Source organism: Heterodontus francisci, chromosome 49 (assembly GCF_036365525.1).
Source record: "Heterodontus francisci isolate sHetFra1 chromosome 49, sHetFra1.hap1, whole genome shotgun sequence".
Lineage (NCBI taxonomy): Eukaryota > Metazoa > Chordata > Chondrichthyes > Heterodontiformes > Heterodontidae > Heterodontus > Heterodontus francisci.
The window spans coordinates 4230106-4254250 of NC_090419.1; the positions used below are offsets into that span (position 1 = coordinate 4230106).

Genomic DNA, 24145 nt, shown 5'->3' on the forward strand with positions numbered 1-24145 from the left:
CGCGCCCCATATGAGGTCCAGAAGACGCGGAAGACCACCCCAGCAGTCCACATTGAAGTGCCCCTCCAAGACCTGCTCGCGCTCCAGTTGCATAAATACATCTGGGTGGACGGTGCACACATGACGGAGGCTCTTCTCATGACGACCGAGCTGATCTGGTCTGATCCCCGACCTCATCTACCCCAGATCGCGCAGATGTGGAAGGAGGAACTCACTGGGAATGAAAGCCAGGACGTTTGATGGCATGATCCGCTGCTCAGTGGCCCACAGAGGCTCCAGCGGGAGGAAGGTCCCCCCAACAGTTAGCCACTCACTCAGGGACAGGGACACCATCTGCTCGGTCTTCAGGAAAAAACGCTGCCTTCCCATACATTTTTGAGGCTGCAACAATGGGGAAGGAAGTCGAGAACTTCGGCCATTTCCTTGACGCATGTGTAACTCTTCACCCCATGCTTTCTTATCAAAAGCTTGAAAGGCGATGGGATAACCGGAAGGGCTGCAGCAGCTTCTGCTGCAGCACAGGAAGGCACCGCCACAGGAGTTAACTGAGAAGCCTTGGGGTAGAAGAGTTACATCCACAGTGTGTTGAGAGAGCGAGGGGAAAAACAATTATCAAATATAGCAATAAATTGATCATGTAAGCAGTCAGAGGCAAAGGGGAAGAGGCTGAGGGAGAGGAAGGCCAGGAGAAAATAATGGTTGCAGCTGCAAAATTACAGAGCAGTCATAACGCCTGTACTCTGGTTGGAGAGGGCTGATGTCTTCACCTGGAAGAGCTGAAGCTATCCAGGCACACACTTTTCCAGATATTATCAAGCAACAATGAAGAATCTTCACCTGGGAAGCTTCCACTGTCACAGGCCACAGTGTGGGGAAGGAGCTCCAGATTCGATGGTAACAACTTAGAAGCCTCCTATTGAAACAGGCAACACCTGGACAATATCCAGGCTTGGGCTGTTAAGTGGCAAGTAACACTCGCGACATACATGTGCCAGACAATCAAATCCTCTGGCAGGGATTCCACCCGCCACTGACCCACCAGGAGATTAGAACATTTCTCCCAATTGATCCTCGTGGAGGACGCTGCAGAAAAAGTCTGCTGCAGTCGCGCATCCTCCGCAAGTCAACGAGGAACACGTCATCGGCATAAGCCAAGAGGATGACCCGCATGGCCGGCTCGCGCAGAGCTGATCCCACCATGTCCGAAAGCGCGCAGAGTCCCGAAAAGGTATTTGTGATCCACCCTGACGAACGCCTTCCCCTGATCGAGGGAGAGAAAGGCGACAGATAGACCAGCCCTCTGGGAAAGATGGATCAGGTCCCGGACCAGGTGGATGTTGTCCTGGATGGATCGGCCCGCGACCATGTAGGACCGGTTGAGGTGGATCATGTGGGCCAGCAGGGAGCCAGGGCGGGTAGACATAGCCCAGGAAAAGATCTTACAATCCGTGCTGAGGAAGGAGACCGGACTCCAGTTTTCAAGCAGGCTGATATCACCCCTATTCGGCAGCAGGACGATGATCACCCTGTGCCACAAGAGGGGTATCTCCCCGGTCGCCAGTCTTTCCCCCAGGACAGGCGCATAATCATCACCCAGGACGTCCAGAATGCCCTGAGGAACTCCAAGGTGAACCCGTCCAGCCCCGGGGATTTGCCCCTCGAGAGCTGGTGGAGAGCTCTGCCAACGTGTGCGGAGCCCCCCATCCTTCGGAGCCCTCTGGGTGACCTGGGGCAGGTCGTCCCACAGAACTCTGCACACGTCCTCGCTGGATGGATCCGGAGAGAATAACGTACTGTAATAAGAACATGACCAGGAAGCCCATTCCCTCTGGTTCTGTGATGGAGGATCTGTCATCGGCCTGCAGCTCATCAAGCTGCTTACGGATTCCCAACCATTTCTCCAGCGAGTAGAGGAAGGGTGAGGCGTGGTCTAAATCCTCCAGGATCTGTATCCGCGACCTCACGAACGCGCCTCAGGACCCTATGAGCTGCAGGTGCCTCAGCGTACCGTTCTTCTCTTTGCACGCCTGCCACAGGGCCGGGTCCACGACGGCATGACAGAGGCGGGACTCCAAGCCGAGCTCCTCCCTCTCCAGGCGCCCAATCTTGGCTTCTCGCCACTTGGTCGACCCCTTCGCGTACTGCTGACAGAATACACGGATGTGAGACGTGCCCACATTCCACCATAGCCTTAAGGAGGGGAAGCCCCCACTTCCTTCTCCAGTCGGCCGAGAATAGACAGAACGAGTCCCGGAACCGCTCGTCGTCCAGCAGCCAGTGGTTAAAGAGCCAATACGCGGACCCCGCCCACGTGCAGAGTGGAGTGAACTCCGCCCACACCAGGCGGTGGTCCGAGCATGGCACCATCCACATGGAGGCCGCCGAGACGCGGAAGACGTACGCCTGTGAAAAGTAGAGGCAGTCGATTTGGGACCCTCCTCCTCCAGTCCTCCATGTGAAGGCGCTGGAGTCGGGATGGAGATTCCACCACACGTCCACCAAGTTGAGGGAGCTGATCAGTGCCTTCAACTTCTCCACAGTTGCTTGGCTACACTGGGGACCGAAGCAATACCCCACCTCGAGGGTACTGTTAAAATCCCCGCCGAAGTTGATGCACTCGCCGCTATCGATGGAGCTCAAGACAGCGGACACTTCTTCAAAGAAGCGTGCTTGCAAAATGCTGGACCTGGGTGTATATGCGTTCACAAGGTGGAATGGCACGATACCCAGGTGAACGGCAAGGTGGAGCAAGTGACCCGGCATTGGCTCCTTTAACCCCATGATCTCTCGCTGAAAAGTCGGGACCAACAAGATAGCCAGAGCACTAGAAATAGGGGTGATGTGACTCATGTAGACGCCACTCTGCCACTCCAGGAGCCAGGTGGCTTTGTCTCCCAGAACGGTGTGGTTTTCCTGCAGAAAACTCACCGCATATCTCAAATCCCTGAGGACAGATAGATTGTGAAATCTGCGGTGAGATCCCCTGCTGCCATTGATGTTGAGGCTGGCTATGGTTATCTTCATGTCAAAGGTACTTAATAACCATCACCAACACCTCACTGTGAGGACGGAGCAGAAGTGCACCTGGCCTTCATGTACCCCAGCAACCCATCGAGGAACGCATTAAATTGGCGCCTCTCAATCAGTTTCACGCCCGAGCCCTTGCCCGCTTTCTTGAGGGAAGCATGGATGGACTGGATGATCAGCGCCAGATTTGAACAATGGCTGAGGGCCAGCTGAGGGCCAGCTCTGTTCAGTAAGAACAGAGAAGATGGTAAAAGAGGAGGGGGTGTGGCATTGTTAATCAAGGAGAGTATTACAGCGGCAGAAAGGACGTTTGAGGACTCGTCTACTGAGGTAGTATGGGCCGAGGTTAGAAACAGGAGAGGAGAGGTCACCCTGTTGGGAGTCTTCTATAGACCTCCGAATAGTTCCAGAGATGTAGAGGAAAGGATAGCGAAGATGATTCTCGACATGGGCGAGAGTAACAGGGTAGTTGTTATGGGGGACTTTAACTTTCCAAATATTGACTGGAAATACTATAGTTCGAGTACTTTAGATGGGTCTGTATTTGTCCAGTGTGTGCAGGAGGGTTTTCTGACACAGTATGTAGACAGGCCAACCAGGGGCGATGCCACATTGGATTTGGTACTGGGTAATGAACCCGGCCAGGTGTTAGAATTAGATGTATGTAAGCACTTTGGTGATCGTGATCACAATTCGGTTAGGTTTACCTTAGCGATGGGCAGGGACAGGTATATACCGCAAGGCAAGAATTATAGCTGGGGGGAAAGGAAATGTTGATGTGATTAGGCAAGATTTAGGATGCGTACGATGGGGAAGGAAACTGCAGGGGATGGGCACAATCGAAATGTGGAGCTTATTCAAAGAGCAGCTACTGCGTGTCCTTGATAAGTATGTAACTGTCAGGCAGGGAGGAAGTTGTCGAGCGAGGGAGCCATGGTTTACTAAAGAAGTTGAAGCGCTTGTCAAAAGGAAGAAGAAGGCTTATGTTAGGATGAGACGTGAAGGCTCAGTTAGGGCGCTTGAGAGTTACAAGCTAGCCAGGAAGGATCTAAAGGGAGAGCGAAGAAGAGCAAGGAGAGGACACGAGATGTCATTGGCGGATAGGATCAAGGAAAACCCTAAGGCTTTCTATAGGTATATCAGGAATAAAAGAATGACTAGAGTTAGATTAGGGCCAATCAAGGATAGTAATGGGAAGTTGTGTGTGGAATCAGAGGAGATAGGGGAAGCGTTAAATGAATATTTTTCATCAGTATTTACAGTAGAGAAAGAAAATGTTGTCGAGGAGAATACTGAGATTCAGGCTACTAGGCTAGATGGGATTGAGGTTCACAAGGAGGAGGTGTTAGCAATTTTGGAAAGTGTGAAAATAGATAAGTCCCCTGGGCCAGATGGGATTTATCCTAGGATTCTCTGGGAAGCCGGGGAGGAGATTGCAGAGCCTTTGTCCTTGAGCTTTATGTTGTCATTGTCGACAGGAATAGTGCCGGAGGACTGGAGGATAGCAAATGTTGTCCCCTTGTTCAAGAAGGGGAGTAGAGACAGCCCTGGTAATTATAGACCTGCGAGCCTTACTTCGGTTGTGGGTAAAATGTTGGAAAAGGTTATAAGAGATAGGATTTATAATCATCTTGAAAAGAATAAGTTCATTTGCGATAGTCAGCACAGTTTTGTGAAGGGTAGGTCGTGCCTCACAAACCGTATTGAGTTTTTAGAGAAGGTGACCAAACAGGTGGATGAGGGTAAAGCCGTGGATGTGATGTATATGGATTTCAGTAAGGCGTTTGATAAGGTTCCCCACGGTAGGCTAGTGCAGAAAATACGGAAGCATGGGGTTGAAGGTGATTTAGAGCTTTGGATCAGAAATTGGCTTGCTGAAAGAAGACAGAGGGTGGTGGTTGATGACAAATGTTCATCCTGGAGTTTAGTTACTAGTGGTGTACCGCAAGGATCTGTTTTGGGGCCACTGCTGTTTGTCATTTTTATACATGACCTGGATGAGGGTGTAAAAGGGTGGGTTAGTACATTTGCGGATGACACGAAGGTCGGTGGAGTTGTGGATAGTGCCCAAGGATGTTGTAGGGTACAGAGGGACATAGATAGGCTGCAGAGCTGGGCTGAGAGATGGCAAATGGAGTTTAATGCGGAAAAGTGTGAGGTGATTCACTTTGGAAGGAGTAACAGGAATGCAGAGTACTGGGCTAATGGGAAGATTCTTGGTAGTGTAGATGAGCAGAGGGATCTTGGTGTCCTTAAATCCCTGAAAGTTGCCACCCAGGTTAATAGGGCTGTTAAGAAGGCATATGGTGCGTTAGCTTTTATTAGTAGGGGGATCGAGTTTCGGAGCCACGAGGTCATGCTGCAGCTGTACAAAACTCTGGTGAGACCGCACCTGGAGTATTGCGTGCAGTTCTGGTCACCGCATTATAGGAAGGATGTGGAAGCTTTGGAAAAGGTGCAGAGGAGATTTACTAGGATGTTGCCTGGTATGGAGGGAAGGTCTTACGAGGAAAGGCTGAGGGACTTGAGGTTATTTTCGTTGGAGAGAAGGAGGAGGAGATTTGACTTAATAGAGACATATAAGATAATCAGAGGGTTAGATAGGGTGGATAGTGAGAGTCTTTTTCCTCGGATGGTGATGGCAAACACGAGGGGACATAGCTTTAAGTTGAGGGGTGATAGATATAGGACAGATGTCAGAGGTAGTTTCTTTACTCAGAGAGTAGTATGGGCGTGGAACGCCCTGCCTGCAACCGTCATAGACTCGCCAACTTTAAGGTCATTTAAGTGGTCATTGGATAGACATATGGATGAAAATGGAATAGTGTAGGTCAGATGATTTCACAGGTCGGCGCAACATCGAGGGCCGAAGGGCCTGTACTGCGCTGTAATGTTCTATGTTCTATGTTCTATGATCAGGGATGATTTAGAATTAACATATCCAGTCAGCTTGTCATTTACAAACTCATGTTTTGCTTTTTTTCCCCCAAGACACAAAAAAATTGTCCCAGATTATAGAATCGAAACATCTCTCGAACGTTTCACCGACGTTAGAATGAATGACTTGTAAATTACAGGGTTACCCATTTGTCCTTTTTCAGACAGGATGTTACATTTGTAACCACCAGTACACTGTCACCATTGCCATATCAAAGTAGGATTGAACAATTCTGGCCAGTGCTTCTGATTTTTCAACATATCTTTCCACCAGCAACCCACAGACATCCCATCCTGATCGAGTAAAGCATATTCTTTATTGTCCTTCAAAAAGTGTTGGATCGAAATGGGTTAACTGAGCCTGTTTTCTTTCAGTGCTTGGAATTGGTGTTAGTCTCCATGGACTGTAGTTGTGAGGGTTTCCTCTGGAGGGTTTTCTTCTTCTATTAATAGTGCACGTCCTTCAAAATGCTAAGCTATTAACACCTAGTGTCAGCGGGAGTATCAGCCCCGGCACCAACAGGGATCTGCGGCTGCAGAGAGAAGGAGATGATCGATCAGAAACTGAGAACAATGGATTGGAATGTTACAACAATGGATCAGAATCTGAGAGCAATAGATTGGAATGTTACAAAAACGGGTCAGAATTTGAGAACAATTGATTGGGAGGTTGTAACAATGGGGAAGGGTTTATCTTCTTCGTTTCAGGCACTTATTGCAGATTATGATTGGATAACAGTAGCATGGCGAATTTACTGCGCTCTTTATGTGATTCAATACTTTTACTATCCAATACTCGCTATTCTTGGTGTTCCTGGTAAGTCTGGCTGTTCAGCGATTAATTCTGTAAACATTGCATTCCAACAGCATTATTGTACTGCCATTTATTCTGCCCTCTTTGCTGTTGCTATTGTTGTTTGTGCTGGTTAGTCTCTGTACCCAGCTATTAACTCTACAAACTGATTTGATTTACTTTCGCTTATTTTTGCTGCTGCTGGTGTCTGTGGTATGTATGCTGTCACATGTGCAGACCAGGATACAATGTAGTACTGCTTTTGATGTTTAAACATCGGTAAAATGGAAGCCATGATTTTCGTTCCCCATCACAACAAAGAACAAAGAACAAAGAAAATTACAGCACAGGAACAGGCCCTTCGGCCCTCCAAGCCTGCGCCGATCCAGATCCTCTACATAACCCTGTCGCCTATTTTCAAAGGGTCTGTATCTCTTTGCTTCCTGCCCATTCATGCATCTGTCTAGATACATCTTAAAATATGCTATCATGCCCGCGTCCACCACCTCCGCTGGCAACGCGTTCCAGACACCCACCACCCTCTGTGTAAAGAACTTTCCACGCATATCCCCCCTAAACTTTTCCCCTCTCACTTTGAACTCGTGACCCCTAGTAATTGAATCCCCCACTCTGGGAAAAAGCTTCTTGCTATCCACCCTGTCCATACCTCTCATGATTTTGTACACCTCAATCAGGTCCTCCCTCAACCTCCGTCTTTCTAATGACAATAATCAGAATCTACTCAACCTCTCTTCGTAGCCAGCGCCCTCCATTCCAGGAAACATCCTGGTGAACCTCCTCTGCACCCTCTCCAAACCATCTACATCCTTTTGGTAATGTGGCGACCAGAACTGCACGCCATATTCCAAATGTGGCCGAACCAAAGTATTATACAACTGTAACATGACCTGCCAACTCTTGTACTCAATACCCCGTCCGATGAAGGAAAATATGCCGTATGCCTTCTTGACCACTCTATTGACCTGCATTGCCACCTTCAGGGAACAATGGATCTGAACACCCAAATCTCTCTGTACATCAATTTTCCCCAGGACTTTTCCATTTATTGTATAGTTCACTCTTGAATTGGATCTTCCAAAATGCATCACCTCGCACGTGCCCTGATTGAACTCCATCTGCCATTTCTCTGCCCAACTCTCCAATCTATCCATATTCTGCTGTATTCTCTGACAGTTCCCTTCACTATCTGCTACTCCACCAATCTTAGTGTTGTCTGCAAACTTGCTAATCAGCCCACCTATACTTTCCTCCAAATCATTTATGTATATCACAAACATCAGTGGTCCCAGCACGGATCCCTGTGGAACACCACTGGTCACCCGTCTGCATTTTGAGAAACTCCCTTCCACTTCTACTCTCTGTCTCCTGTTGCCCAGCCAGTTCTTTATCCATCTAGCTAGTACACCCTGGACCCCATGCGTCTTCACTTTCTCCATCAACCTACCATGGGGATCCTTATCAAAAGCCTTACTGAAGTCCATGTATATGACATCCACAGCCCTTCCCTCATCAATCAACTTTGTCACTTCCTCAAAGAATTCTATTAAGTTGGTAAGACATGACCTTCCCTGCACAAAACCATGTTGCCTATCACTGATAAGCCCATTTTCTTCCAAATGGGAATAGATCCTATCCCTCAGTATCTTCTCCAGCAGCTTCCCTACCACTGACGTCAGGCTCACCGGTCTATAATTACCTGGATTATCCCAGCTACCCTTCTTAAACAAGGGGACAACATTAGCAATTCTCCAGTCCTCCGGGACCTCACCCATGTTTAAGGATGCTGCAAAGATATCTGTTAAGACCCCAGCTATTTCCTCTCTCACTTCCCACAGTAACCTGGGATAGGTCCCATCCGGACCTGGGGACTTGTCCACCTTAATGCCTTTTACAATATCCAACACTTCCTCCCTCCTTATGCCGACATGACCTAGAGTAATCAAACATCTATCCCTAACCTCAACATCCGTCATGTCCCTCTCCTCGGTGAATACCGATGCAAAGTACTCGTTTAGAATCTGACCCATTTTCTCTGACTCCACGCATAATTTTCCTCCTTTTTCCTTGAGTGGGCCAGTCCTTTCTCTGGTTACCCTCTTGCTCCTTATATACGAATAAAAGGCTTTGGGAGTTTCCTTATGCCTGTTTGCTAAAGATATTTAATGACCCCTTTTAGACCTCTTAATTCCTCGATTCAGATTGGTCCTACATTCCCCATATTCTTCCAAAGCTTCGTCTTTCTTCAGCCGCCTAGACCTTATGTATGCTTTCTTTTTCCTCTTAGCTAGTTTCAGAATTTCACCTGTCATCCATGGTTCCCTAATCTTGCCATGTCTGTCCCACATTTTCACAGGAACATTTCTCTCCTGCACGCTAATCAACCTCTCTTTAAAAGCCTCCCAATATCAAATGTGGATTTATCTTCAAACAGCTGCTCCCAATCTACATTCCCCAGCTCCTGCCGAATTTTGGTATAGTTGGCCTTCCCCCATTTAGCACTCTTCCTTTAGGACAAGTCACGTCTTTGTCCATGAGTATTCTAAAACTTATGGAATTGTGATCACTATTCCCAAATAGTCCCCTACTGAAACTTTAAACAAGACTCCCCCGAGATTAACAGTGAAATCTTGCAGAACTCCAGTCACTGGTGGGCTCTGGTGGTTGATATATGAGATGGTTGTGGTTGTTGGAGGTCAATCATCTGAGCTCCAGGACATCACTGCAGGAGTTCCTCAGGGTAGTGTCCTAGGCCCAAACATCTTCAGCTGCTTCATCAATGACCTTCCTTCAATCATGAGGTCAAAAGGTGGGATGTTCACTGAGGATTGAACAATGTTCTGCACCATTTGCAACTCCTCAGATACTGAAGCAGTCCATGCAGAAATGCAGCAAAACTTGGACAATCTGCAGGCTTGGGCTGATAAGTGGCAAGTAACATTCGCACCACACAATTGCCAGGCATTGACCATCTCCAACAAGACAGAATCCAACCAACTCCCCTTGACATTCAATGGCATTTTGATTGCTTAAGTCCCCACTATGAGCATCCTGGGAGTTACCATTGACCAGAAACTGAACTGGAGTAGCCATATAAATGCCATGGCGACAAGGGCAGGTCAGAGGCTAGGAATCCTGCGGCGAGTAACTCACCTCCTGACTCCCCAAAACCTGCCCACCATCTACAAGGCACAAGTCAGGAGTGTGATGGAATACTCTCCGCTTGCCTGGATGGGTGCAGCTCCAACAGCACTCAAGAAGCTCTACACCATCCAGGACAAAGCAGACCGCTTGATTGGCACCCCATCCACAAACATTCACCCCCTCCACCACAGACACACAGTGGCAGCAGTGTGTACCATCCACAAGATGCACTGCAGCAATGCACCAAGGCTCCTTAGACAGCACGTTCCAAATCCGCGGCCTCTACCACCTAGAAACCTGGGCAGCAGATGCATGGGAACACCATCACCTGCAAGTTCCCCTCCAAGTCACGCACAATCCTGACTTGGAACTATATCGCCGTTCATTCACTGTCGCTGGGTCAAAATCCTGGAACTCCCCTCCTAACAGCACTGTGGGTATACCTAACCCACATGGACTGGTTTTTTTCAGGTTTTTTTTCAGGTTTGCACTTGCTGCTGTTCAATATTCAGTGTATTCACACCTAATCTGTACTAATGCTTTGTCTTTCAACACACCATTAACATATTGTTTGCCTTTGCTCCGTGACCTTTTGTTCAGCTGTGATGCCTGGTCCAATGTGCACCTTCTCCTTTGTTATCTCTTGCCCCACCCCCACCTCACTTGCTTACAATCTGTGACTTTTCTAATATTTGTCAGTTCCGAAGAAGGGTCACTGACCCGAAACGTTAACTCTGCTTCTCTTTCCACAGATGCTGCCAGACCTGCTGAGTGACTCCAGCATTTCTTGTTTTTGTTCCACATGGACTGCAGCAGTTCATGAAGGCAGCTCACCACCACCATCTCAACGGCAATTAGGAATGGGCAATAATTGCTGACCTAGCCAGCAACATCCCCATCACATGAGTGAATAATAAAAAAACACAAACATACATACAGACACACTCTGAGACACAAACAGATACACACAAACACAGAAGTACACACACTCAAGACACAGAAACTGAGGCACAGATGCACCAAGATATACAAACAAACACAGTCACAGTCTCAGAGACACACACACTATGAGATACAAACAAACAGATACACATAGGCACATAGAAAGACACAGAGACATGGACACACACTCAGTGACACATACTCACAGAGACTGAGACACATAAACACACAAGCACAGAGGCACTCAGAGACACCGAAACTGATAATAAATTACACTGATACACAAAGACACAGAAACACACAAACTCATATATACATACACACTGCGATAAAACACACAGAAACACACCATGAGAGACAAGCAGGCAGGTATATATAACATATAAGTAAACAAACATGCACAGACACACACACACACACACACACACACACACACACATACACACATACACACACTCACACACACATACACACATACACACACTCACACATACACACACAAACAGACATAAACAAGCAGGAATACACTGACACATAGTGGAACACACACACACAAACACACACACTGAAACGCAAGGAGATACACAAAGACACGTAAAAATAAGCAGACATACTTGGAGACACACACACTGAGACACAATCAAACAGAAAAACACATACACAAGCATGTACAGGTCGAGGGTTTGGAAGGTGCTGTCTGAGGAGCCTTGGTGCGTTGCTGCAGTGCATCTTGCAGATGGTACACACTGCTGCCACTGTGCGTCGGTGGTGGAGGGAGGGAATGTTTGTGGATGGGGTGCCAATCAAGCAGGCTGCTTTGCCCTGGATGGTGTCCAGCTTCTTGGGTGTTGTTGGAGCTGCACCCATCCAGGCAAGTGGAGAGTATTCCATCACACACCTAACTTGTTCTTTGTAGATGGTGGACAGGCTTTGGGAAGTCACGTGGTGAGTTACTCGCTCAGGATTCCTAGCCTCTAACCTGCTCTTGTAGCCACGTTATTTATATGTCTGCCCCAGTTCAGTTTCTGGTCAATGGCCGCCCCTAGGATGTTGATAGTAGGGGGTTCAGCGTTGGTAATGTGATTGAATGTCAAGGGGAGATGGTTAGATTCTCTCTTGTTGGAGATGGTTATTGCCTGGCACTTGTGTGGCGCGAATGTTACTTGCCACTTATCAGCACAAGCCTGGATATTGTCCAGGTCTTGCTGCATATCTACACAGAGTTCTTCAGTGTCTGAAGAGTCATGAATGGTGCTGAACATTGTGCAATCATCAGCGAACATCCCCACTTCTGACCTTATGATTGAAGTAAGGTCATTGGTGAAGCAGCTGAAGATGTTTGGGCCTAGGACACTACCCTGAGGAACTCCTGCAGTGATGTCCTGGAGCTCAGATGATTGACCTCCAACAACCACAACCATCTTCCTTTGCATTGGGTATGACTCCAGCCGGCGGAGGGTTTTCCCCCTAATTCCCACTGACCTCAGTTTTGCTAGAGCTCCTTGATGCCATACTCGGTCAAATGCTCCTTGATTTCAAGGGCAGTCACTCTAAGCTCACTTCTTGAGTTCAGCTCTTTTGTTCATGTTTGAATCAAGGCTGTGATGAGGTCAGGAGTTGAGTTGCCCTGGCAGAACCCTAACTGAGCTTCTGAGCAGGCCCATCGCCAACCCATCACAAAACAATGTTGCCTGGGGCAGGATCGGGCGATTGAGGCCCTAAAGTGGCCCATTCACGGTAGTTTAAGCGCTTCTTCCCACCGCTGCTGGAATCTAACCAGCAGCAGGGGTACTTATGCGATTTGAGGAGGACGCCTTGTATAATGGGGCGCCCTTTCAGTGGGCTTGGGCTCTCTCCTCTGTGGGCAATCTATGTCCCATGGAGTGCCCTGTCCAGGAAACAATGGAACTCCCAGGAATCCCTCCCCCCTGGGCTTCACGACCAATCTCCAATTGCCCTCATTGGGGCCGTCCAGATTGTCTCTGACGACATCCCTTCATCATAAAACCAAAAAGTGCTGGGAACACTCAGTAGGTCTGGCAGCATCTATGGAATGAGCAGCAAAGTTAATGTTTCAGGTTAGTGACTTTTCATCAGAACTGGCAAAGGTTCAATACTTTCAGAGCATACATAGAACCCTTTCTATTTTAGTATTACTTTGATTTTTTTTATTTCATTTTATTTTAGTTTGTTCCATCATTACAATTTTTTTTGCCATGTGCCTGCCCACTTTTTTCCCCTCATATTCTTTCATGTGGCTATGGCTTTCATTATTCTGCCATTGAACACCCTCTCTGTACTAACGCTTTGTCTTTCACCACACCATTAACACACTCTTTGTCTTTGCTTTTGCCCAATGACTTCCATGTTAGTTATTCTCTGTGACCCTTTGTGCGATCACTACCTTCTCATTTGTTCTCTTTTGCACCACCTCCACTCTATTTGCTTAAAACCTATCACATTAGGGCGCGACAGTGGCGCAGTGGTTAGCACCGCAGCCTCACAGCTCCAGCGACCCGGGTTCAATTCTGGGTGCTGCCTGTGTGTAGTTTGCAAATCAGCGCGGGTTTTCGCCTGGTGCTCCGGTTTCCTTCCACCGCCAAAAGACTTGATTAGTAAATTGGCCATTATAAATTGCCCCTAGTATAGGTAGGTGGTCGGGGAATGTAGGGACAGGTGCAGATGTGGTAGGAATATGGAATTAGTGGAGGATTAGTATAAATGGGTGGTTGATGGTCGGCACAGACTCGGTGCTGTATCTCTAAATAAATAAATAAACTATGGTGTCGTACTGGGGGGTGGTCTCCACTGCCTCAATGACCCTCATGAAAGGTCACAGACCTGAAACGTTCACTCTGCTTCTCTCCACACAGATGCTTCCTGAGCTGTTGAGTAATTCCAGGGCTTACTATTTTTTTAATCTTTATATTTGGCTTCCAATTGAGGGAGGAGTTAGGAGATAGTCCTTATTTCTTATTATTGTATATATTGTTTTCTAAACCCAATAATAACAATCAGTTCCCCACATTATTTTTCAAATTAAAACAAAATGCCGATTGCTTCGGACACTGGAAGGCTTGTAGTTTAAGAGAACATTTTTACTTTATTTTTCATTGTATGTAAGCATTTGGTGGTTTTAGCTGCATTGTTGCCATGCCAATCTGATATAAAACAGGCTGGTTGATGCCCATGAACCACCCCATCACCAAGATAAACAAAATAAATGTCTTTCCCATTACCCAACAAAAAAAAACGTACATTTAATATGTGACCTCCCCGACAGCTGCACAACGTGCAGAGGTCACACATTCCCCTCCCCACAATAGACATGTAGAGTTAACTCGCCACCCCCCACCCCGCCCCCGCACTATAATAAAAATACTAAATTGCCCCCTCACTACCTCGATGGTGCCAGCTTTCCCTGGACGGGAAACTGAAGGCGTATCAGTGCCAGCCGCCACACGCAAGGTCACAGACAGTTGGCAAGTTCGCAGTGAAAGGAACATTCATTTATTCATATCCTTTATTGCAATATTTAAAGTTGGGACCCACCGCTGAGTGGGGTTTGGATCGGCCATGGAGCCTCACTGCCACCAAAAAGATTGAGACTAGCAATGCTGGCATTGAACTCATCAATATTTTGCCCAGTGTTTCAGCCCACTGACCCTTGGTCTAAAATGTGAGAGATGAAAGTTTGAACAGATTTAAAGGAGTTGGGGGCATTATGATCAGCATTGACCTTAACAATTTCACAATCAGACTTTTGACATTTAAACTCTCCTGGCTTCTACCATATCACAGATCTTCCTGTTTGTTCTTTCAGGTCTAATTATTTCACTGCATCACTGAATACAGCAACATATTTGTCATTCTCAATAAGTCCTTAAAGTAACTGGGGTGTGGGGCTCCAGCAATGCATATGGTCCCAGGCGTACCTGGGAGTGGAGCCTCTCCTGGAAGTACTCCATCCCTGGAACCAGGGCCATCACTGGAGTCCTGGACACAAGGTAAGTTTTGGGGCTCAGCGGGCCAGTCAGGGAGGCGGAGCCACTGCTGGTACTACACTGAGTCTGGGACCAGATGTATTGCTGGAGCCCCACACCCCAGTTAAGTTGAGTCCTTGTAACTTTGCTCCAAGCCTGATGTCTGACTTCCCTGTTTATTTCCCTTCCTCACAGCTAACTTGCTGACGATTGGGATCCTGTGTCGAAGAAAGTGTGGTCTCTCCAAATGTGTCACTCGCTACCTGGTGGCCATGGCAGTGGCGGATCTACTGATCATTATCCTTGACCTGATATTGAGGCACATTCCCATTGTTTATCGGGCACAATTTCTGTTCCTATTGTCCGTCCCCATATGTAATATCCATGCTGTTCTACTTTACGCAGCCACAGACTGTTCTGTCTGGTTCACTGTCACTTTCACCTTTGATCGATTTGTGGCCATTTGTTGCCAGAAGCTGAAAAGTAAATATTGCACTGAGAAAACGGCGGTTGTGGTTCTGGGAACAGTGACTGTGCTGAGCTGTCTAAAGAACATCTTCTGGTTTTTTTATGTTAATGACTCGCTATCAGCTGTTCAACCAATCCACGTTTTGTTACGTAACAATGGCTGGTCTGACCAAGTGGTTCTGGGGAGCAATAGAGTTCCTCAATCACAGTCTAACGGTGCTTGTTCCCTTTGTGGTGATTCTGTTGCTCAATGCAATGACCGTCAGGCACATTTTAGTGAGCAACAGAGGTCGCAGGAGACTCCGGGTTCAGAGCAATGGGGAGAATCACAGAGACCCAGAGATGGAGAGCCGAAGGAAATCCATCATTTTACTGTTAGTTATCTCTGCCAATTTCATCCTGTTATGGACAACGTTGATGGTGTATTGGCTGTGGAACCGGATGTTTTGGTTGGGGTATCGGTCTGTCCCTGGTGTTGTGCGGGAAGCGGGCTTTATGCTGCAGCTCCTGGGTTGCTGCACAAACACTGCGATTTATGCTGTTACCCAGACTCAGTTTCGGGAGCAGGTGAAGAATGTGCTGAAATATCCATTTATTCGAATTGTTAAATTAATTCAATGATGTGAGGGATTGAATCATTGACCCATCCCAACGCTCTTGGGGGCGGGATCTGTCGCTCTGGTGGCACAGCAGGGTCTGAGCCTGTCGCTATGGTGACGGGGGAGTTGGGCGAGGGCTAAATGGGGTTGAGGTCGGTCACTATGTTGACAGAGCGGGGGCGTTGCCTGTTGCTATTGTTTTGGAGTGGGAGCTGGTCCTGTATGGATGGTGACAGGGCGAGGCCAGACCTGATCACCATGGTCACGTGGAGTGGTGGTGAGGCCTGTTCCCTATTTTGACGTGAGAGTTGGGGCATACAGACATGCAAACATGCGGACATACGAATTCGGAGAAGGAGGAGGCGACTCCACCCTTCGAGCCTGCTCCATCATTCAATAGGTTCATGACTGAACTGATTACTCCACATTTCTGCCTAACCCCGATAACCTTCCACACCTGGGGCGGGGCCTAATTTACATGGGGAGGGGCTGACGGGACGGAGCCTGTTCCTCATGGTAATGGCCAGGAGTGGGAGGTGCAGGTCTGATCCACATGGTGATGGGCAGTGTGGACAAGGCCTGTCGCCTTGAAGCAAGGAGTTGGCTGTTCCAAAGGTGACGCTGCAATGACAGGTTGCAGTGCCTGACGTCCAGCGGCCCCGCTCACTGCTTCGCCGATTGGAAGATAGAGGGCTCGAGAGGAAAGCATCACCAGTGGCCCCGCTCTCCGGCGCTCTCTGTGGCAACCAGGGCAACAAGTACCGGAAGAGAAAACATGGTGTGAAGCTTCAGCCTGAATATTTCAAAATAATGTGTGACCCTGTTGAACCCTGTATGATCCTTAATAATCCTTTTCACACATTAAATGCTTTTAGATCATTTGTAATACATTATAACTCTTCCAAATCATCTATAATTATTTGGAACCCTTTATAGTTCTTAGCAATATTTTATAACCCTGTATAATGTTTTATAATCTTTCATAAACCTTCATAAAACTTCCTAATATTTCGAACATTTATAATAATCTATAAGTCTCTATAATTCTTCATAATGCTTAATAATCCTTTCTACTTCTTTATAATGGTTTCCAATTCATTAAAATTATTTATGATACTTTATAACCCTCTATAATGCTTTGCAATTCTTTATAAACCTTCATGATCCTTAAAAACCTTCATAACACATTATAACCGGTTATAATACTTCCAAATCCTACAAGGCACGTTATATCTGGTTTCAATCTGTATATCCCTTTATGAGCCTTATAATCAGTTATTATCCTTTATAGTACTTTCAAATGAACAGTAAGACTTGATAATCCTTTTAACTGCTTTATAATACTTTCTAATCTCTTGTGAACTCACAGGACACCATTCTTGCTTGCAGTGTGTCCTTGCTGAACTGCACTTGTGATGCTGCCTGCAGTGTCAGCATTATGGTAGAGGTCACATGACCAGGAGGCACAGTAGTACAATATTGCATTTCTATCCCAAACAGTCCAGTTTTCATACAGAAATAACAACAGTGAATTGCACAAATTATTATTTACACTGTGAGTTGCCCACTTCACCCATTACGCACACAACCGCTCCAATGCATAAACAGATCCTTATTCCCGTGACACTCTGCACATGCATCGCTCGCAGAGGGCTGAATTGTATATTCCTGCTGCCAAAACCAGGCGGCGGGCAAAAACAGGCGGCGCATCGCTGAGCCGCCATGATCCTAATTTCGATGGTTCATTTAAATAGCTGGGACGGGTTGCCCCCACCCCACAGCCCGACAACGTGGAGGGGGCCGGCTGTCCATCTCTGGCAATGGTATCAGCAGCTTGTGTGCAGGAGCTGACGTTATTTTTAATGGGCTTTGAGCCCTGCTGTCGCATTTCAAGTTTTAAAGGTGCAGTTATTAAAACAAAAATTAGAATTAGAATTAGAATTAGAATATTACAGCGCAGTACAGGCCCTTCGGCCCTCGATGATGCGCCTAGCTGTGAAACCATCTGACCTACACTATTACATTTTCATCCATGTGTCTATCCAATGTCCACTTAAATGCCCTTAAAGTTGGCGAATCTACCACTGCTGCAGGCAGGGCATTCCACGCCCTTACTACTCTCTGAGTAAAGAAACTACCTCTCACATCTGTCCTATATCTATCACCCCTCAACTTGAAGCTATTTCCCCTCGTGTTTGCCATCACCATCCGAGGAAAAAGACGCTCACTATCCACCCTATCTAACCCTCTGATTATCTTATCTGTCTCTATTAAGTCACCTCTCCTCCTCCTTCTCTCCAACGAAAACAACCTCAAGTCCCTCAGCCTTTCCTCGTAAGACCTTCCCTCCATACCAGGCAACATCCTAGTAAATCTCCTCTGCACCCTTTCCATAGCTTCCACATCCTTTCTATAATGCGGTGACCAGAACTGCACGCAATACTCCAGGTGCGGTCTCACCAGAGTCTTGTACAGCTGCAGCATGACCTCGTGGCTCCGAAACTCGACCCCCCTACTAATAAAAGCTAACACACCAGATGCCTTCTTGACAGCCCTATTAACCTGGTTAGCAACCTTCAGGGATTTATGCACCTGGACACCAAGATCTCTCTGCTCATCTGCACTAACAAGAATCTTCCCATTAGCCCAGTACTCTGCATTCCTGTTACTCCTTCCAATGCATTTATTTTGCCCCTCTCTCAGCCCCAATAACCATAAACTTAATTTGTCAGTCACTCCTGTTAATACTTCTGGCTTCTGTCGTATGTTTGCTATTGGAAGCGTAGTTTGGCTGCAGCATGATATTAGTCTTTGTACCGGACTACTTTCCATGCCTTCAGTAGGTGTGTTTCTCCACTCAAGTATTGGCTGGTAAACATCTATGCCGGGTTTGCTCGCTTTCCTTATGATTCCTTTGGCGATTTTCATGGTTGCCTCAGCCTCTTCATTTGATGGGGGATAGTGAGGGGATGATATATGGTGTTGAATTTTCCAATCCTTTATGAAGCAGCGGAATTATTCACTCGTGAACTGAGAGCCATTGTCATTCATCACAATGTCTGGAACGCCAGAGCAACTGAAGTCTGCTTTCAGGCAGTCAACAATCTCACCGACAGTCTTTGAAGTCAGCTGGTTTATCCTCCCAGTAGTCAGAATAGTTGTCAATGGTGACAATATATTCAGTACCTGTGGGAGTAAAGAGGCCTACTCCCATCTACACCCATAGTCCGTCTGGGATGTCATGTGTCATCAGCGGTTCTTTGGCTTGCTTAGCTTGGTACACGTTACATGCACTGCACAGGCTGATGTGTTTCTTGTTTTCATTTCTCATGTTTGACCAGTAGAGCACTTCTATTGCCTTCCTCACACTTGACAAAATTCCTTGCTGGTTTGCATGGATGCGCTTTAGCGGCTCTCCTCTCAACTCCTGAGGAATAATGAATTTATTTCCTTTGTAAAAGATGCCATCTTAGCCTGTCAAGTCATCTCTGTCTGCCCAATAAGCTGTTGTAACCACAGGAGTGTCTTTGATCCTTTCAGGCCATCTTTTCCTCACGACTTCTTTCAAAGCATGGACAGCTGCATCTTGTTGGATTGTTCATTTGATTTGAGTAAGGAGCTTGTCAACCAGATTCAATGTCTCTGCTCTTACAGAGCATGTAACACTGAAGCTTCACGTTGGATCTGGAAGATTTCACACTCTGTTGCAGCATCCTCTACTTTCTTCATTGGGAGTGCTGCTCTCGGCAGCATGTCAGTGATGTGCATTTGCTTCTCTTGCTTGTATTTCACGTCCAGATGATATCTCTGTAACCGAATAACATACTTTGAAGATGCTTTGGAGCAGATAGTAGTGGCTTAAGGAAAACACGTTGAAGTGGCTTGAGGTCAAAATCGACTGTTACTGTATCTCTTCAAAGTAGGTATTGATAAATTTTTCACAAGCAAAGACAATGGCCAAGCAGTGTTTCTCGATCTGAGCACAGCGTCGTTCCTTCTTTGTTTATGCCCTGGATGCAAATGCAACCAATTGTTCTGACAGCGTTAAGTTTGCCCCAAGTCCTATCTCGCTGGCATCAGAATGCAGGGTTAATTCATCACCTACATCATAGTATTTCAACAGTGGCATTCCCATCACTAGTTTCCTGATTTTAGTGAATGTTGCTTCTTGCCCTGTGACCCAATATGTGGGCAAAGATGTTGTGTTTGTCCTCACAGGAGAAGACTCAAGTTCCATACCATAAATCGACCTTAACCGAGGGACAAAAGAGGGTGAGTAAATTAAGGAAATTGATAGCAGCTGAGAAAAAGTATTGGAGAAACCTGGGGGACCAAACTCTGACAAGTCCCCAAGACCGGATGCCCTACACACTAGAGTTCTAAAGAGATAGCTGCAGAAATAGTAGATGTCTTGTCTATGGTTTTCCAGAATCCCTTAGACTCAGGACTGGATCCGTCATATTGGAAGTTGGCAAATGTTATAACGCGTGTTAAGAAAAGAGGTACAGAGAAAACAGGGAACCACAGGCCAGTTAGCCAAACATCAGTCATTGGGAAGATGCTGGAAACTATTCTTAAACAAATATTAACACTTCATTTGGAAAAACAAAGAATGTTGAGAACAAGTCAGCTTGCTTTTACTAACGGGAGATCCAGTTTGGCAAATTTATTAGAATTTTTTGAGGATGTAAATAGTATGCCACAGGGCCGGGTCCGTGATGGCCTGTCTGAGATGGGACTCCAGGTCGAGCATCCAATCTCGGCTTCCTGCCTATTGGTCGATCCCTTTGCATACTCCTGACAGAAGACACGGATGTGAATATAAAGAACAAAGAACAGTACAGCACAGGAACAGGCCATTCGGCCCTACAAGCATGCGCCGATCTTGATGCCTGCCTAAACTAACACCTTCTGCACTTCAGGGGCCCATATCCCTCTATTCCCTTCCTATTCATGTATTTGTCAAGGTGTCTCTTCAACGTCACTATCGTATCTGCTTCTACCACCTCCCCGGCAGCAAGTTCCAGGCACTCACCACACTCTGTGTAAAAAAATTGCCTCGCACATCCCCTCTAAACATTGCCCCTCGCACCTTATACCTATGTCCCCTAGTAACTGCCTCTTCCACCCTCGGAGAAAGCTTCTGACAATCCACTCTGTCCATGCCGCTCATAACTTTGTAAACCTCTATCATGTCGCCCCTCTATCTCCGTCGTTCCGGTGAAAACAATCCGAGTTTTTCCAACCTCTCCTCATGGCTAATGCCCTCCAGACCAGGCAACATCCTGGTAAACCTCCTCTTTACACTCTCCATAGCCTCCACGTCCTTCTGGTAGTGTGGCGACCAGAATTTCACGCAATATTCCAAATGTGGCCTAACTAAGGTTCTGTACAGCTGCAACATGACTTGCCAATTTTTATAGTCTATGCCTCGACCGATGAAGGCAAGCATGCCGTATGCCTTCTTGACTACCTTATCCACCTGCGTTGCCACTTTCAGTGACCTGCGGACCTGTATGCCCAGATCTCTCTGCCTGTCAATACTCCTGAGGGTTCTGCCATTTACTGTATACCTCCCACCTGCATTAGACCTTCCAAAATGCATTACCTCACATTTGTCCGGATTAAACTCCTTCTGCCATTTCTCCGCCCAAGTTTCCACCGATCTATATCCTGTTGTATCCTCTGACAATCCTCATCATTATCCACAACTCCACCAACCTTTGTGTTATCCGCAAACTTACTAATCACAGAAGCTACATTTTCCTCCAAATCATTTATATATACTACAAACAGCAAAGGTCCCAGCACTGATCCCTGCAGAACATCACTAGTCACATCCCTCCATTCAGAAAAGTACCCTAACACAACTAACCTTTGTCTTCTATGACCAATTTCCTCCCTAATTTCCCCCCAACAGTGAACCCCTTATTCAGGGCCAGGGACACCTTCCTCTCGGTCTTGAGGAAAAACACTGCCTTCCCACACATTTTTGAGGGTGGAAAAATGGGGATGGTAGCTGACAACCTCGGCCAGTGCCTTTACGCGTGTCATATTTGGGTGGGTGTCAATCTTCACCCTATGCTGTCTTGTTAAAAGCTTAAAAGGCGCTAGATTAACAGGAACGGCTGCAGCAGCTGCTGCAGCATAGGAAGGCCCCGCCACGGAGGGAACTGAGAAGCCTTGGAGTAGAAGAGTTGCACCCACCATGTGTTGAGAGTGAGAGAGGAAATGCAATTATCAAATATAGCAATAACTTGATAGGATAAGCAGTCAGAGGCTGAGGCGAAGAGGCTGAGGGAGAGGAAGGCAAGGAGGAAATAGTATTTTACAGCTGCAAAATTACAGAGCAGTCTTAATGCCTGTCCTCTGGTTGGAGGGGGCTGATGTCTTCACCTGGAAGAGCTGAAGTTCCCCAGGCACACACTTTTCCAGATATCATGAAGCAACAATGAAGACTCTTCCCCTGGGCAGCTTCCACTGTCACACACCACAGGGTGGGGAAGGAGCTCCCGATTCGATGCTAACAACTCAGAAGCCCCATATTGAAACAGGCAAGAGCTGGATAATATCCAGGCTTAGGCTGATAAGTGGCAAGTAACATTCGCGCCATACAAGTGCCAGACAATGACCATCTCCAACAAGAGAGAATCCACTTGACATTAAATGGCATTACCATCGCCGAATCCCATACTATTAACACCGTAGGGGCTACCATTGACCAGAAACTGAACTGGAGTAGCCTTATAAATATACTGGCTGCAAGAGCAAGTCATAGGCTTGGAATGCTGTGGCGAGTAACTCACCTTCACACTCCCCAAAGTTAGCCCAACATCTACAAGGCACAAGTCGGGATGTGAAAGAATACTCTACTCTTGCCTGGATGGGTGCCACTCCAACAACACTCAAGAAGCTCGACACGATCCAGGATAAAGGAGCCCACTTGATTGGCACCCCAGCCACAAACATTCACTTCCTCCACCACCGTCGCACAGGGGCAGCAGTGTGCACCATCTACAAAATGCACAGCAGCAACGCACCAATCCTCCTTAGTCAGCAACTTCCAATCCTGCGATCTCCACCAACTAGAAGGACAAGGGCAGCAAATGCATGGGAACATCACCACCTGCAAGTTCCCTTTCAAGTCACACACCATCCTGACTGGGACCCATATCGGCCACTCCTTCACTGTCGCAGGGTCAAAATGCTGGCATTCCTTCTCAACAGCACTGTGGGTGTACCTAACTCACATGGACTGCAGCGTTAAAGAAGGCAGCTCACCACCACCTTGTCAAGGGTACATTGTGTTGGGCAATAAATGCTGGCCTACTAGCGACGTCCACATCCCATAAATGAATACAAAAACAGCCCGACGTTAGTTATTCTTCCTTTTTCTCGTTCCCCCCTCCAACAATTAAATACGAAAGGACTGCAATGCTGAAACAAACTCATGGAAGAGCTTTCAGTTCCTTCATCTTCCTGTTCCTTTTCCTTGTTTACAGAATAAGTGGAAAACATCTTCCTTTCAGTCTCGTTCTCTCTCCCCCTGCAGCAGTTGTACTTGCACAACCTCCAGTCTCCCGCCTCAGCACACTGTCCACAATCAGCAATCAGCCGAAAATCCCTGTGCACCCGGAAGTCAGTGGTCCAAATTGGGCAAGAGCCAACACCAGTGCTTTACCTGTTTTGGGAGCGTTTGATGTGACAGTGTAGACGGAACTTTAATCCGTATCTAACCTTTTTTTTCTCTTTCGAGGAAGTGTTGCACTGTGTTTAATCCATGCTGTAGTGGCCCTGGAGAGTTTGATAGGGGCAGTGTCGAGGGGGATTTAGTCCGGATCGAAGCAGTGCTTTACGTCCTGTAAGTGTTGACGGAATCAATTTGGAGGCAGATTTAGTCGTTATCTAACCGTTTTTACTGGGTGTGTTTGATGGTACAATGTAGAGGGAGGTTGACGCTGTATCTAACCCGTGCTGAACCTGCATGGGAACGTTTTATGGGGACTCTGCAGAAGGAGGTTTATGCTGTGTCTATCCCCGTGCTGAAACTGCCCGAGGACTCTTTGATGGGACAGTGTAGAGGGACGTTTACTCTGTATCTAGCCCGTGATTTACTTGTCCTGGGAGTGTTTGATGGGGACAGTGCAGAGGGAGGTTTACTCTGTACCTAACCCGTGCTGTCGCTGCCCTGGGAGCATATTAAACGAAGCTGATTGCTATTCCCCAAGCGTGAA

At 47.0% G+C, this 24145-nt stretch overlaps 1 pseudogene; it reads left to right on the forward strand.

The window, feature by feature from the left end:
• Positions 1 to 6522: 6522 nt before the first annotated feature.
• Positions 6523 to 15933, forward strand: LOC137358347 (probable G-protein coupled receptor 139; annotated as a pseudogene).
• Positions 15934 to 24145: the final 8212 nt, after the last annotated feature.